At 38.5% G+C, this 14,346-nt stretch overlaps 1 protein-coding gene across 1 annotated transcript in view; it reads left to right on the top strand.

The window, feature by feature from the left end:
- LOC117573830 (hemicentin-2) overlaps positions 1-14,346 on the top strand; it is a 74,475-nt gene that overhangs the window by 16,349 nt on the left and 43,780 nt on the right. The window lies entirely within an intron of this gene.

Genomic DNA, 14,346 nt, shown 5'->3' on the forward strand with positions numbered 1-14,346 from the left:
TAACTATAAGATAAGTAGGTGTATCCATAAGACCTCGTTAATTATTCAGAGTGAATATTAAATTCGAATATCAACAAATAATGTCGAAATGATGACCATAGAAAAGAGGTAACAGAATAAGGAAAATTAAGTATAACACGTATCACGTATTATTACGTTACTACATATCCAGTTGTCTATGTTCGTTTATCTATGAGAGTGAAATGAGTACGCCGGGCCAAAGCACTTTGACAACAAAAGTGGCTGAAAGCACGCATTTCTTCCGCTCCTTTTCTTCCTCAGCTTGCCTGCTCGGGTGCTCGGCTCAACTTGACGCGCCTCGATTTTGCTTTTGTTTTGGCTTTAATTAATACGCGTTTTTGTGCCGCAGACTTATACATGCTTGTCAGTGTCCCTCATTCCATTTTCCATTTCCTTTTCCCTTCCTTTCATACACACTGCTGAACCCCGTCTACCAAACCTATCCGGTTTCACCCCGCACCTCGAGCAACTGAACAACTGACACGCAAATGCAATTTGTGTGCCTAGATTATATCGTGTCTCGGTATTTATGTCGTGGGTGACATAAGTAAAATTCTGAAACGTCTCATTTGTTCACTTTTTGCGTTTTTCATTTGGTCTTATAAAAATTTAATTATTGCTAACCGCATATTAGCTTCAGACAAATGGAATTAATTCTCTTTTAAAATTCCCGGAAGCAAAACACCCACATTAATTAAATACGGCAAAAGATCTGAAGTCTGCGGCCACAAATTTACTTTTCTTTTTAATATACTGTAGGCCATTATCTATTTTTAGACTGCATTATTAAGAATTATTGGGTAAATAAACTAAAACTGCTAGGACAGAAAATATGATCTTTAATAAAGATTTACAATAAAATATACGTATAAGTAGTGCATTATTTTGGCCATCGTAAATTTCACATACATATTATGTTGACCGGAATTTCGCAGGGCATACATATAATACAACAACTCATTAAAATTGTTATTATGCTGTGTGCCATCCATGTTAATAAAAATAAATACAAGTAATGAGAAGTTTAAACCATTCATTGTTTTAAATTTCACATTGTGCATGGTCGCTGCTTTTGCCTTATTATGATTGAGCCCGTAATTTGTTGTTACATAATTAAAAAGAATAATGCTGCAGGGCCCTCAAATACAAGCACTATAATCCAAAACAACACTTTAACATCTTCTGACAAAAATCAATGACCACGCCTTTTTTCGATGATGTGTGCCAATAAAATGGAGAAACAACAGCTAGTGACCCATGAATTCCAACCGCAAATAATTAGCTGGTGTGTGGGAGTTCGCGTTGTCATGGCGGAATGATCCATCTTTTCTTGTTCGTTTTTCGAATTTCTACAAGGAGTTCAGGCTTACAAATTATGGTGTACCACTCAGAATTGACCGTCCTACATTGCTCAAGCGATCGCCACATGACCAGTTTTAAAGAAACAGGCGACCATTTGCTGAATAGTGCTTCCTCCACGAACAAGGTTCGTTGGATTTGGCTCGACTTCAAACCCACACGGTCGATTGCTGTTTTGTTTTGGGCTCATAACCATAGATCCATGATTCGTCACCTGTGACCATCTTATAAATGTCTTTTGAAGCACAGGGAATGTATTTTTTCAAAATTTCTTTGAACCAATCCACACAAGCCTTTTTTTGAGCAATCGTTAAATTGTGCGGGATCCAATGAGAACAATCCTTTTTTACGACCAGGTGTTTATGCAATATCGAATGTATTCTGGTGGAAGAAATGTCAAAGGATGCCTCTATCTCACGATATGTCACATGTCGATCTAGCATTAGTTCACGCACGGCATCAATGTTTTCTGGCCCAACGTCCGTTTTTGGACGACCTTCACAACCTTCGTCTTCTAGCGAGCATCGGCCACGATAGAATCCATTAAACCAGTATTTCACAGGGCTATAGGATGGCACTTCATCGCCTTATAAAGATTTAAGTTCATCGGTGCACTCGTGTCGTAATAATCCAAGTCGAAAGTTGTGAAAAATTTTTGCTCAAAAGTGTTCACGAGTTAATTCGATTTTTCTGCCGAGGTAAGTTTTTGATTAATCGTTTTTCGATATCAAACGTGCTCGTACATGAACAAGTTGTATGGAGCTTTTATTGATAAAAGTCCAAACTTTTTTTGGGAAATAGCCAATTGGTCCTAATATGGCTAGAAGTGACCTAGGCCAGAAACTTAAATAGCAACCCTCGTATATCAAATGCATGCATTTCCGCTTTGACGCGCGGCTCTCATTTCCTGTCGGCGCTTACATATTTACATTTGTGTGAATGTATGTCTAATTGCTTAGCGTTCTTGCTTGGCTTCTGAACATATTCATACATAATCGTATAAATATGTAGTCCGTGCACTCATCGGCTTGTGAATTTCATTCGTGTTCAGTGAATAAACTGTTAATTGATTACCGCTACCTTGTCTCTTTCACTCCTTTGCCATATGTGCATATCTTTCTGTCTCCCTTGCTCTCTTTCCTCCTTCACAATGGCGACAAAATCAATTTATGTCTAATTTAATTAAAATTCTGATCTTATCAAAAGTCGAAACATGACAATAAATTGTTGTCTCATACGTTTTTGAATGAATGTTGTCAACTGAAAGGCTTCTCTGCTTTCTAGTAAAGTTTGATTTTGTAAAAATATTATTGTAAATCGAATGCAACTGAATATTGTTATAAGTTTGTTTCTCCACCCACACTTCCACCCCCGCGAATCAACAAAAATTGAATAGCAAACATTATTTAGAAGCTACAGAAATAACTAAAGTATTTATTGATTCTGAAAATTTGGTTGTGATCAGATAAAAATTGTAGAAGTTATTTTATATTTTTCTATGGCAAAAAAAGCCTACTGAAAATATGAAAATACACTTGGTCTAATATAAATGATCAGTATGTTAAAGTTAATAGTCAAATTGATTTGTTTCCAAGTATAGTGTATCTTCATATTTCATGGGAAAAATAAGCTAAGCTAAGAAAGAAACAAGATGGATAAATTGATAGGAATAATATGATTCTAACATTTAAATTTGAATTTTTACGGAGGATGTATACTTCAAATAGAAACTGTACACCGGAAGCAGGAGTAGAAATATGCCAAAAGTGGGTGTAAGAACCAAGTCCAAGTGCATGTAAAAGATTTTCAGGCCAAAACACTTACAGCGACTGTCGCTTTGCGATATCTAATACGCTTATACATAGTACAAACAAGCAATTTGGATTCGCGGAAAATTTGCCGGTTGCTTAACAAACATTTTAAAATGCATTACAAAATAACAGGATAACGGGCAGAGGTAGAAAGGCGGGAAAAAAATGAAAAGCAACGCCTGAGCTTAGCATAAAATATTTCATGAATACAAATTAATGGCTAGAATTGGTAATACTCGCATGTGAAAGCAACAGCCAACGGCTTAAGGACAGTGCAAACATTTTCGCATGGATTTATGTAAATTTGTAATATACACATGTCGGCTTTTTCACTGCGTCAGACAAATGCTTTTAGCTTGCTTTAATTCCACGCCTACGATGTTGTTTGTGTAAGCAGTAAACATAATATTACGTATACGCACAACAAATTGCCATAAAATGCAAAGAACAAACGGAAATTAAAACAATATGACATTTCGCTATTTGACAAAGTTATCGTTTGCAGCTGGCAAAATTAGGATGAGTAAGTGTGCAACCAAAATCAGAATCTGAAACCATGAAAATGCAGACTTATCGCGTGAGCAAATAATTGACTCTTGCATGGCTTCAATATAGCGTGTCCAGGCAGATCCAACACCCTATTGGTGTCCGTATTGCGTGCTCGCATGCAATCTGCTTGGAAAATGCATCATTAACGAATAATTAAGGTTTTTTCAGCGTATTGGCCGTTGCACATGAAGTTGACGTAGACGTAGAGCGTAGCCAGAATGTATGAGCTGTTAAATGAAATCAGTGTGTGACAGACAAATGTGGCACGTATAGTGCAAGTGTGTAACATGAAACAGAACGCATTACGAGGCAGCTGCGACGCATTCACAGTCTCTGAGTAAGGGTACATAATCCTCAGCCTTGGAAGTGCATTAGGCAGTCAAGCATTTGGAAATTAGCGTGCCACCAATGGCACTCGAGTGCACCGTTAAGCTATGCAGCCATAAATGGTCCACGTCTGCCACAGCCACAGCCACAGTTACTGCCACGCAGTGTGCACAGCGTATAGCGCACAGAGCACAGTATGGTTCAATCTTGGCCATGGACGTCCGTTGGCCGGGGCCAAAAGGCCACTTAAAGTATTTATGCGGCGCGTGCTGCAACGTTAAGTTCAGCGCTGTGGCAGCAACGGCGACGGCAACGGCAACAGCATCAGCTGGTCATGACTTTACCCTTCGCTTGTTGTTACTTTTATTTTTAAAGTTACTGTTGCACTAAGCGTCGGTGCTATCATATATGAAGTATTCGCAATAAAATTCACTGCAATAGATTATGACACGTTCATAAGTTCAAACCGTACATCGATTACGGTCTTTGGAGTTGACTGTCTTGTGACTACGGCAAAGTTGCATACCCGTATAATCCGTGGAATGCACAGCACGCGCATTAAGCCAGCAGTAAACAGCACATTTTCAACGTCACTGGACTGCTGCATAGTGGGGCAACACTGCGAAAACGATCAAAAAATTTTATTTTCTTTTTATGTCCATATTAGTTCAAAAATATTTTTTTAAATATATTATATTGATTTTAAAATTATTCATAGTATATATATATATTATTCATACTATATTATTATAATTATTACTATTATTTACTATATTTTATTAAAAACATATACATACATATACGATATATTCTTGAATTTATTACTAAATATAATACTTATAGTTCTGATAATATTTGCCAAATTGTCAAATTCCTGCCCCAATTTCCAATTTCCTATTTCATTTTTTGTTAACTACCAATAATCAATTTCATAACAATTATATCAACACTTCGAAATTCACTTCCTTTTGAAATACTGGATGCATTTTCTAATGACTGCGAACCAGTGTGCAGTGAGCATCTTCAGGAGTTGCTCGTGCCGTTGAACATTCTGCGGTTACCCCAGTGCGTTTATTATGCCATTCGCAGTTTAATAATGATAATAACGGCAGGATATTAAGCTTTTCCTGCCTGGTCTGGTGAGCAGAGACGACAAACGCTGCGCTGCGACTATGGTCTGGCTGGTGAGAAGACTGAAGAGTAGTGGGAAGGTTCTGGGAGGCGATGCGATGCGGTCGCCTGGGCGGCATTAAAACTATAATCAGTTTATGTAATAAAGTAAATTGTGTACGTAATGCGTGGTGATGCTGTCTTTTATTTATTTATTTTCTTATACGCTACTTTTTATTATTATGGGCCAAGCTTGCTTAGCGCAGTTAACGCCTTGGCGCCTTACAAGTTCTGTCATCGGCAGAGCTGGCGGAGAGAGAGAGAGCATGGTTGGCTTTGGCTCTTCGGTTTTTCTCCGCTGGCTGAGGTCACGGGAGGCAGCTTGCGTCCCGCAATAATGTTCAATATTAATAAAAGTTTGGGCCAAGTTAATTAAATTTGCTTTTTAATGTGCAGCCATGCATGAGGCAAGCGCCAATGTAATAAATTGACCGTGCTCTCCATAATGCCCATATCCGGCACATCCTGGCCAAGGCTGACAGCAGCAGAAACTCTGAAGTCGAGTGGTCTTTTACATTTCAGTGGCCCAAAAAGTTTTTATTCAATTGTGAGAGCCGCAAAACGAAATGAACAACGCACTAAAAATTACTGATTTATGTTGCACCTTTCTTCAAATAATAGTTAATACAGGTTTCTATTGATGTCCTAGATCTTTGTATTAATAAGTTTAGGCGACGATTAGAAAAATTCCTCAATTTAGCTTCTTTAATAAAGTGGTGCTTAGTACAGCTTTTCCACTTAAGATCTTTGCAAATATTCTAAAGTTTAAGCAACCGGCGGCCGAAAGAAGCAAAGTTTTCTTTTTGAAAAGAATTTAATTGGGCGTTTTAATGCTTCACCTGGCACAAATTCGCGTTTGATGTTGTTCGTTCGACACACTCAGCACTTACTCCACCTCCTTCTCGTATTGTGGATGTCTCGACTTTGGGCTTAATAAAGCACATAAAGCGGCATTAGAGTGGTAAAGCGACGATGGCAACAATGTCGCCATTAGAAGTTCTTTTGTGGCCTTTGGACCTCTTTGGGCGCGTCAATATTTAATGGCGCCCCAAGCAACCTCCCAGCGCCAACTGAACCATTGTTGGCCTCGTTGTCCCGACGGTGAAATGAAAGAATTTTATTTTTTATTTAATAAAGGTTCGCTTTTGAATCTCAACTTAAAGACAATTTCAGTCGGAATTTTAAATATCGCTGATATTTAAATGGCGCCAATTATAGGACAACTTTCTGACCATCGGTTGGATTTGAAGTGTTTGCAAAGTGTCAACTTTGAGAGCACTCCAATTAATATAAATTAGAAGCACTTTGTCTATCTATTGGCCGCGCCCCACTCTCCGTGCACTCTAATCGCAAACGTAATCCCTCCAACCCTCGATGTGAAGCCAAGTAAATCGAAAACAATCGAGGCAATCAGTCGAAATCATTGCGACTGGAACGAAGCGTGCACGGGATTTCCTGTGAGTTAAAGTCTTAAGCACAAGTGGGCGGTCGGATATTGTTGGGTTGGGTAGGGCGTGACCCAGCCAAGTTTCTGCTCATGCGGACGGCAACGTGGCGTATGAGCTACGCAAGACGCAGGACGAAGGACGCAGGGCGCTGGGCGCACACGACATACAACACACGACTTTCTAAACATTTCAATTTGATTAAATATCTGTGGAACGGAAAGCTAATCCTCGGCCTGTGGCATCCAGAGTGCATTAGAGAGAATGCAGGAAATATGCTCATTTAATGCCGGTTTTAAGTGAAGCAAAATATAGTTTGTGAACTGAGCAGCCCGAAATGTCGACAGATTTATGTCAAACTGGCCACAGGATTCTTGGAAGCCTGACAGCAAAACCGATCTGATAACATAATTTAAAGCTTCTTTGCCCACATACCGAGACGATAGCGAATGCTGTTTGCATTGTATATATTTTACCATTTGAATGGTTTTAAGTAAATTACAAGCAGCTCTTACCACAAAGCACATTCCCTGCCTTCCTGCCAGCCTGGCGTTTGCCTGCCAATGTCAATGTATTGCACAGGATACACGGGCACACACAAGAGCGAGACATAAAGCTAAAGAATGCTTGGCAAAAATTGTCTTGGCCCAGCCGCAAAGGAGGACACAGTCAGCCATGCGGCAAAATTATGTAAAAAGTCAACAGTAAACACTGTCCAAAAGAGAGCAAAGAGACAGCAGAGTGAGTGAAGTGGAGTGGAGCAGAGCAGGGCAGGGCAGGGCAGAACAGGGCAAGGCAATGCTGTCAGGGCAGGTCACTGAAATTGTCTGAGCAGCGACAAAGTGAAAGCGAAAACCCCAAGAACATGACCTCCAGGGCTTCTGGCCCAAGTGAAGACGAAATTGTAACAAACTGAAAATGAACATGCGATAAAATACACACAAACACACACACTCATAATACACAACAACAGCTGCCGAAGAATTTAACAAAATTGTTTGATGTCTGAGTGAATGTTGAAATCTATTTAAAGGCACAACTATCGCAAGTAAATTCGTAAATAGATATAAGGTTAATCGGACTCAGTTTGAGATTTCTTTTGAGATTTAAAGAGATTTTAGAATTCTAAAGAGAAGGAATTACTTTGTAATTCGTCTATTACTTGTTGAATTTCCTTTTATACTCGACGGAGTAGTCTAATTAAAGGATACTTGCAAGTTCAGAATTACAGAAACAGGTTACTAAAATTTCGTTTATAATTTCCCTGTGGCTGTGTTTCGATTGCATATCAATAAATATCAAACCGCAAGCCAACTCAAAATTAATTGTGCGCCTGTAGAGCATGAGAATAAGATATTTTATAGAGGTGTCTGGTGGAAGACAAGCACAAGGAAAGGACTTACAAATGAAAGTGAATTATGTGAAATGCCGCCGAGCGTCGAGTAATCGCAACTTGCTGCTAAATTATTAATACAGAAGCCTGCTAAACACCGAGCACACAGTGCGAACAACAAGAACAAAGGCATTCGGAATCTGCCAGTCATTCGGTTGGAGGATATGGCTAAGAAGCGAAGGCAGCTTCAGAGCAGCCGCAGTTCAACCTTGACGCGAAGGTGGTTGAGACCCTAGAAGTGCTTTCCGTTCCAGAAGCCGTTCTCTCTCTGTTTCTCTCCCTCTACCTCTCAATGTCCTGGACTGTTAACAAGCGAAACGAATGACTAAACAGCGGCCTCAGCCTCAGTCTCAGGCCCTAGACCCAGGCCTACCGACCATCAAATAGGCAACAACATGGCTCAGCTCAGAATGTATGCGTCAGTTGGGATCAAGAGAGAAGGGGGCGAAGGCGGTTGACTAACTTAGACTGCATAATCTGCTGATGCTGGTGGTGGTGGCTCTGCTGAGGTTAAGGTGAAATGTACATGGAATGAAGTGAACAAGGATGTTGTGTGTGTATGTGTGTGTGTGTGTGTGCGTTTGTGTGTGTGAAAGTAACTTAAAGTTTGACTACGCAGCTGCCTTTAATTCATTATGTATGCTTAATGTTAACAATTTAGCAGCCATTGGTTTATCTTAATGAAGCTGTCTGCCCCCGTTAGCAGTTATCCAGCGAACGAGCCCAAAAATACACACACACACACACACAGACATATATGCAAATACACGCTCACACACGCAGACACGCACATACGCAGACTTAGCCATTGACACAGTTGAGCGACCTTCCGGCCTGTTTGCCTGTCTTTAACTTTTATGACGCTTTCCAAATCCGCTTGGCGTCGCTTCTCACCATTAGGCGGAGTTTCCTTCTCGTTCTCCTCTTCTCTTCTCGCACTCCTTTCATCTTGGCAAGAACATTCGAATCCCTCATCATATTTTACATAACACTGTTAACTGGGCTGCGCTTCAGCTTCGTCTTTTGTCTTTAGTCTTTTGTGTGCCGTTTTGTGGGCCTTTTGTCTCGTTGTTTTGTTTGTTGTCCTTTTGCATTTTTCAAGCAGTCTTAAATATTAAAGTGCTCATTGCGGTCGCCCCTCTCCGCCCGCTGTCCGGCTAGCTGCCGCTTGTCCCAATGGACGACCGCCGTTGAAAAGTGTTGACACTCGTGGGAAAATGGTTTAATAATTCGTGCAAAGAGTTGACAATGTGGCCCGAAGAAGACCCACAACGCGAGACGTGTGAAAGGCTAAACTTTTATTTTCAGCACAATCAGTTGGTTACCATAAAATATGCAAATACCAATTTAGAATTCGCTCAGGACGAGTGCACATACATACATGTGTACTACTTATGTATATAAATAAATGTTAATGACATTTTATCGATAGCAAATTGACTTGTATTAATTTTTTTAAGTAATAAGTAAGACAGCTACAGTCAAGTGTGCTGGAGTACAATAAAGCAAAACAATGCGGCACTATTCTTCAAATAATATAAATTAAAACGTCGAAAAATATTAAAATATTTAAACAGCTATATTTCGTATATCGATATGATACACTGTATGTAAGTGCTCATGCGGACAGACGGACAGACAGGCGGAGAGGCAGACACACCCACAACAACAAAAATATATACATTTTATGGATCCTTTCACCTACTACATACATATATTCTTACTGACCCAAAGGCTTAAGGTTTCCATCCTACGAGAACGGATATAAAAGTATAATAAATAAATTTGCTATAGGTCATGAGTATTTCTGTAAATTGATTTGTAGAATAAATCAAATAGAAAAATTAATGAATGTTAATATATTTTACAAATATATTATTAAATTCGTTATTAGATTAAACTATTTTTGTCTTAAAGTTAAAGAATTACGCAATATTATAAAATAATCTATTTCAAGCGCTTTATTTCTAATAATTTATGAAAGAGTATTTTATAGTATAGCAACATTGGAAAAACTGTAGACATTATGTTAAAGACTATTTACAGGATAAAAGAAAAATTTAATGCATAACTCAAAATGTGTGTAAAATGTTGTTGAAACTTGTTAAATTTAACTGATGTGAGTGCTTATTCATTTACAGATGAAGAGAGGGAAAGAGAGAGGCTTGGCAAATCCAGCAAATAAACACATAAATAAACACTGAGTGAAGCTATTTAGAAATTTATTAGCAAACAAAAGATTTATTAATGTGAAAATTTGCAGCATCAGCGCACAAAGCTGCCTCACTGCATTGCAATTGCTGTTGCCGTTGCCGTTGCCGTTGTTACTCGAATTACCGCTGCAATTGTTGGTTGCAGCTTTGCCAAGCCTATTTGCATATGATATTGCCCCATTGTTGCCACTGTTGCTGCTATTGTTGTTGTTGTTCTTGTGTCTGTTGTGCTAAGCACACAAATAAAGCTTAAGTTGCATCTACTTGAGCAAACAGTAAAGTTACACCCAGATGCATGCAATAAGCTGAATGTGTTTGTGTATGACTTGTCTGCATGCAAAAAGGCACTTAAATTAAAGTTGGAATTTTAAATTGAAAAATACAAGTATTTATTACAATTTTCAGAATATACATTGCAGTTATGGTGCACTTAAATAGATAGCCGAAGTAGGTTCTAAAACAAATGGGAAAACTGCAGGTGAGAGAGTTCAACTGTGAGACTCCAACTTCCAATTATTTAAAAATATAAAACACTTATATGACTGATGCATCTATTATTGTCTCTTTTAAATTGCTTCCTTTACAAGCAAACATTTCTAAATAACCTATTTTATAGGTTTAAAACTACTTTGAATTTAATTTTTATACCTGTAACGCATAGGATAGAAGGGTATTTTAACTGTGTCTTCAGAAAACGAACGACTTCAAAAATTTATCGAATAGCAAGAGTAATATGATTATAGAGACACGATTTGTAGTACACATTCATAAAATAGTTTTTATGATTCCTACAATTCTTAATTGATTAGTCCAATGAAAATTGTAGAAGTCATTTAAGAAATAATTTTATACAACATAGGACGGCTGCTGTCAGGTCTTTTCTACTTCTGGTTGACAATAGATATTATGACAATCAATATTATTGTGTATTTTGAATGTAATAATATTTTGATATAATTTAGTATTTTTCCAGAATATTAAATTGGTATATTTTAAGAATTAAAATGGTAACGGATATTTGACAGTCGAGCACGCTCTACTGTAGTTTTCTTACTTGTTTATAACAACCTTTATAAAGCATACTTAATCTACGACCAACAGTATCAAGTGTGGTCGTAAAATTCTGTTGGCTTTAGCTCTTCTAATTTCTCAGACCTAGGTGCACATTAAGGCAGACAGAATATATTTTCTGTTGGCACTATAATACTGTTCTGTTCTATAAAAACATGAATACATTGTAGCACAGACACCGGTAGTGTTAATTGGTTATTTAATTGAGGCACTGCGGAGTCAGTCGAACTACACTATGCATTTCGTAACTAAAACTAAATTGTATTCCAACACTTCAAAGGTGTCTGGCACAACTTGCGTATACGTAATTTCTATGTGTTGGCGGTGCACATAAAAAATATGTTTTTATTAAGCTGAAGCTAATATTTCATATTCATCACGAGTAGGGTTGTCAAATAAATGGATAACACTGATATTGTGCACAACACACACAGCAAATAAAGAATATGCTCAGTACTAAAGTCAAACTTTGTTAGCTACAGCCACCTGAGATGATTAAGTACTGGCAATTTATTAGCAGATGCACATTCACGTCTGTACATCCTGTGAGTTATGCGAGTGACAGGAACTTTAACAACTTCACCTTATGATACCCCACACAGTCATTTATTATTTGTTTCTAACAAACCCATAGATACCCGTATCTATTATTGTTTCTAACATCGGCATAAGTGCCCAGCAAGGCAACATTCGTTTGAATGGTCACAAGAATAATTTTGGAAAATTATGTCGATAGCATAGTATCTGTATATCTGTTGATTGCACTTCATTTGGGTAATCGTTGTCTAAGAAAGCAGCATCTTTAGCTGGCGGACCACTTTGGTCACAGACAGCAAACAAACCACAAACTGTCTTAAAAATATATGTATCTCAACCTGAGTTTTTTGTACTAGACTTTGCACTGTTTGCTTTTACTGTTCTGTTGCTCTGCTGTCAGCTTGCTTTGCTATTGTTCGTGAGATTGTGAACGTTGGCAGGCAACTGGTTTGTGGAGTCAATGGAGCAATATTTTCTTTTATAGACTTTACGTTTTCTATCCCAGTTGTATACATTCCAGCATTTCTCTTTCCCTCTCCTGTTCTCTTGTGGCCGCCTCAGACATATTTTCGCTTAACTACAAAAGAATGTATTGCATTTATATTGGTCATTCCTATACGCCATGCAAGTGTGTGCGTACGAAAATAAATATGTGTGCTGCAAAGGTTTCGAAAACGTGACCAGGGTTCAGCTGTCTGTGACCTGAGTTCAGTCATATGGATTATGAGAAAAGCATTTGTTCCCACATAAACAACTTGAGTTGGTTAAAGTATTTTTCCCGTTTCCTGATAGCATTGATCGCGCTGCAGCGCACTTGAGACATTAAAGAAAATGTGCAATTTACTTTAAAATCTGAAAGAATATGAACTCATATATAAAGGAAAACTTTTATCTTTGAATTTTTTATTTGATAATTTGGAACAGTACAATGAGAGTCTGGAATAGAAGAAGCCTTTAAAAGAAGCAACACAACGTGATGAAAGACATAGTGAAATACAGATAGTTGGTCAGTCGGACAGATTGAACAAAAAGGATGTTAGATGAAGGAGGTGGAGGAGGAGGAGAAGTGTCTTCTGCACATTGTTGTCTTCTCGTTGATGTCGTCGTCTCATCGGACAGTTGCACGTGCCAAGAGAGATGAAGGCAGAGAGAAGCGGGTTGGAGCGAGGATGCCCAAGAATAAAGTTTGAACAAAATTCTAGTTTGCGAATGGTCAGTCGTGCCAACACATGTCCACATTTACCATCAAATATATACATTCTCGTGTGTATGTAGATGTGTCTTTATACTCCTAGATGCGAAGATACTATACGCATCTCGTGGCGCTGTCAAAACAAGTTTCTTCTGCTGCTGTTGCTGCTGTGGATACGGTTTGGTCACATGGTGCGTCTGTGAACGAGGACGGAGGAGGGAGAAGGAAGGAGGGGACAAACATTAATTCAGTCGAAGGTCAGGACATGGGGCTCTGGCTCGGGCTCGTTGTAGGGCAACGGGGTGGTTAGTCGATGGGTCTATTCGGATTTTTGGGCCGTCAACGCTCACTCACACTGCTTTGGCTGCCACACCCACTTTTGCCCCCCTCTAACTCTCAGCGAAAACATAAAAATTTGTTGTTGTAAATCTGCTGAGGCAGTTTGTGCGTGAGAGTGGTAGAGTTTAATAGCTACTCACACACACACACACAAACACATACCCTCTTACAGACTCTTGGTTAACTACGGCCCTGTACACGTAATCTGTTGTGTAATGTCTTTAGTTGTGTCAACTGCGCTGCGTGTTCTGCCACTATAGCAAATTGGGTGCGAGCAGCAGCAGCAGCAGGGTAAAACCCTGTGGTACAAGCCATAGCCAATATACGCTGCAAAAACAGATTCTGAGTGAGTGCGAAAAATGGATTCATGCAGAGTTCTTCCTCTATATACAGCTCCCCCTCGGGTTGCACACACACACACACATACACACAGCCAGAGTTGAAGTTTTGAAACAACATTTAGATAAATTTCCCAAGAGACCTGGGAAAAGCGTTGAGCAACAGCAACAGCACAAAAAAAAAACAGCTTCTTCTGAAAGAATGATATAGTTTGTTACGAGAACAACAATAATAACAGCAGCAAAAAAAGCAGCAACAGCAATGTGATTTTTCGATTGCAGTTTATAAGTCTGTGAACACAGTCAGTTGTTGAAATTGAGTAAACAACTTTCAATATTGTTTGCAAAATTGTATAAAATCAAGGAATTATTCACTTCACTCCTGAATTGTTGCTTGTACTTGATTCGATTAAACAAATTACATTTACACTAAATGTGCATTTAATTAAGAATTCTCTTTATCGTATTGTATTTTATTATGCCTTTTCATTGTCGGTTGGATAGAAGTGGAAAATCAATTTAGTCAGCTGTCAAACTTGATTAGAAATTCAATTATAACTTTATGATTATTAAAATTTCAC

Source organism: Drosophila albomicans, chromosome 2R, assembly GCF_009650485.2.
Source record: "Drosophila albomicans strain 15112-1751.03 chromosome 2R, ASM965048v2, whole genome shotgun sequence".
Lineage (NCBI taxonomy): Eukaryota > Metazoa > Arthropoda > Insecta > Diptera > Drosophilidae > Drosophila > Drosophila albomicans.